The sequence below is a fragment of the Pseudophryne corroboree genome, chromosome 10 (genome assembly GCF_028390025.1).
Source record: "Pseudophryne corroboree isolate aPseCor3 chromosome 10, aPseCor3.hap2, whole genome shotgun sequence".
Classification (NCBI taxonomy): domain Eukaryota; kingdom Metazoa; phylum Chordata; class Amphibia; order Anura; family Myobatrachidae; genus Pseudophryne; species Pseudophryne corroboree.
The window spans coordinates 81,791,312-81,794,522 of record NC_086453.1 but is presented as its reverse complement, the minus strand read 5'-3'; positions in this window follow the sequence as shown (position 1 = coordinate 81,794,522).

The following is a 3,211-nucleotide window of genomic DNA, read 5'->3' as shown; positions in this document are numbered from 1 at the left end:
GCACATCGCGGACCGGGTAGATAGATTGTTGGGAGGGGCTGGCAAAGACCCGGCGGTCTTGGTGCACGTTGGCACCAATGACAAAGTTAGCGGAAGGTGGGATGTCCTTAAAAAAGACTATAGGGACTTAGGAAAGAAACTGAAGGCAAGGACATCTAAGGTAATATTCTCGGAATTATTACCCGTGCCACGCGCTAGTCCAGGGAGGCAGAGGGAGATTAGGGAGGTAAATGTGTGGCTTAGGGATTGGTGCAGGAAAGAGGGGTTTGTGTTCCTGGAACACTGGGCGGACTTCTCAGTCAGGCGCCATCTCTTTTGTCGTGACGGATTGCACCTGACTGAGGAGGGGGCAGCGGTGCTGGGGGGAAGGATGGTTAGAAGGCTGGAGGAGATATTAAACTAGGAGCCTGGGGGGAGGGTTTAGCTAGAAACTACGGGTCATGCTGTGAGAATAGTGGGGATGGTGGTAGTAAACGAAATGGGGGAGAAGTTGGGGGGAGGGTAAGAGCAGGCGGTAAGGTTACTAACATGGGTACTAAAAGGGATTTTACCAAAGCACTAACCAATGACGATTACAGGTCATCCTTGCTACATAAGGTGAAAGATGTCCCTAACGCAAGGGAAAATACTTATCTTAGTTGTATGTATGTAAACGCCAGAAGCATTACTGGTAAAAAGGGTGAACTAGAAATACTTGCAGCAAGCAAACAGTATGATATTATAGGCATTACTGAAACTTGGTGGGATGAATCTCATGATTGGACAGTCAATCTAGAGGGCTATACACTGTTTAGGAGAGACAGACTAAATAAAAATGGTGGAGGGGTGTGTCTTTACGTAAAGCCGTTTTTAAAACCTAATATATGGGAAGATATACAGGAGGGGACTGTAGACACTGTCGAGACATTATGGTTAGAAATTGCATGCGGGGAAAAAGGAATAAAAAAGTTAGTATTGGGTGTATGCTATAGGCCGCCTGGTATCAACGCATCTGATGATGAATTGTTACTAAAGCAAATTGAAAGAGCAGCAGGAGTAGGATACATAGTAGTGATGGGAGATTTTAACTATCCAGAGATAAACTGGAAAAACGATTCATGTGATACTGCTAGGGGCAATATGTTTTTATGTTTTTAAACACACTTAATGATAACTACTTAGTCCAACTAATTAAGGAACCAACTAGGTACAATGCAATCTTAGACCTGGTATTAACAAACAATGGGGATTTGGTATCAGGTATTATAGTAGGGGAACCCATAGGAAACAGCGACCACAATATGGTCACATTCAATATCAGTTTCTATAAACAGCCCTATACTGGCTCAACTAGGACTTTAAACTTTAGCAAAGCAAATTTTGAAAAGATGAGGGTATTTTTCAGGGATATTGAATGGGAAGGTTTGTTTTTAGGAAAAAATACTACGGAGAAATGGGAGGTACTAAAATTCCTGCTAGCTAAAAATACACTCAAATGTATTCCTATGAGTAGCAAAAAAAGGAATAAAAATCATAAACCGATGTGGCTTAACAAAAAGATTAAGGAACTTATGGGCAAGAAAAGGCGAGCATTTAAAAAATACAAATCTGACGGGGAAGCAGAGTCATTTCAGCACTATAAGGAATGTAACAAAATTTGCAAAAAGGAAATAAGAGCGGCTAAAGTAGAAACTGAAAAACTAGTAGCAAAGGAAAGAAAAGCGAATCCCAAAAAATTCTTTAAATACATTAATAGCAAGAGATTAAAGAAGGAGAGTATAGGCCCTTTAAAAGACAAGTTGGGAGTCTTAAGCAAAAATGATAATGACATAGCGGACACACTAAATGAGTTTTTTTCAACAGTATTCACTCGTGAGGACCCAATTCAGGGACTAACGCACAATCTCAATAATGAGAATATCACACTGATAGGTACTTATTTAAGAGAGGAAGTAGTCTGTGACCGATTAAAACATTTAAAGATTAATAAATCACCAGGGCCCGATGGTATTCATCCAATGGTTCTAATGGAGCTTCACTCTGAACTGGCAAAACCGCTATCTTTGATCTTTAAGGATTCAGTTATATCAGGTATGGTTCCCAAAGACTGGCGTATAGCGGAAGTAGTGCCTATATTCAAAAAGGGAAGTAAAGCTGAACCAGGTAATTATAGACCAGTTAGTCTTACATCTACAGTGGGGAAAGTATTGGAAGGTATTCTAAGAGATAGTATTCAGAAGTTCCTTGAAACCAATAAGGTCATTAAAAGGAATCAACATGGGTTTATGAAGGACAGATCCTGTCAAACCAACTTACTTGGCCTTTATGAAACAGTAAGCGCAAACCTAGATCAGGGTAAAGACGTGGATGTAATCTTTTTAGACTTTGCCAAAGCGTTCGATACTGTACCACACATGAGACTTATCTACAAGCTACAAGAATCAGGGCTAGGAAGCACAATATGCACTTGGGTCAAAAACTGGTTAGATAATAGGAAGCAGCGCGTTGTGGTTAATGGATCTTTTTCAACTTGGACTGAAGTGCTAAGTGGTGTGCCGCAAGGCTCAGTATTAGGACCGCTATTGTTCAATATTTTCATTAATGACCTAACAGAAGGTCTAGAGAGCATGGTGTCAATTTTTGCAGATGATACCAAATTGTGTAAGGCTATAAATACAGAGGAGGATGCCGAGTCTCTTCAGAACGACTTAGTTAAATTAGAAGCATGGGCAGCCAAATGGATAATGCGCTTCAACACAGACAAGTGTAAGGTAATGCACTGTGGTAACAAGAACATAAATTACACCTACCTACTAAATGGGGTAAAATTAGGGGATTCTGTACTGGAAAAAGACTTAGGTGTCCTCATAGATAGCAAGCTAAGCAGTAGTACCCAAAGTAGGACTGCAGCAAAGAAGGCTAATAAGATATTAGCATGCATAAAACGGGGTATTGATGCTAGGGACGAGAGTATTATACTCCCGTTATATAAATCACTAGTGAGGCCACACCTTGAATACTGTGTACAATTCTGGGCACCGTACTACAAAAAGGATATCCTGGAGCTTGAAAAGGTACAGAGGAGGGCGACCAAACTAATTAAGGGCATGGAGACGGTAGAATACAAGGAAAGGCTTGAAAGACTAGGCATGTTTACATTGGAAAAGCGGAGACTAAGAGGGGATATGATCAACATCTACAAATATATAAGGGGACAATACACAGAGCTTGC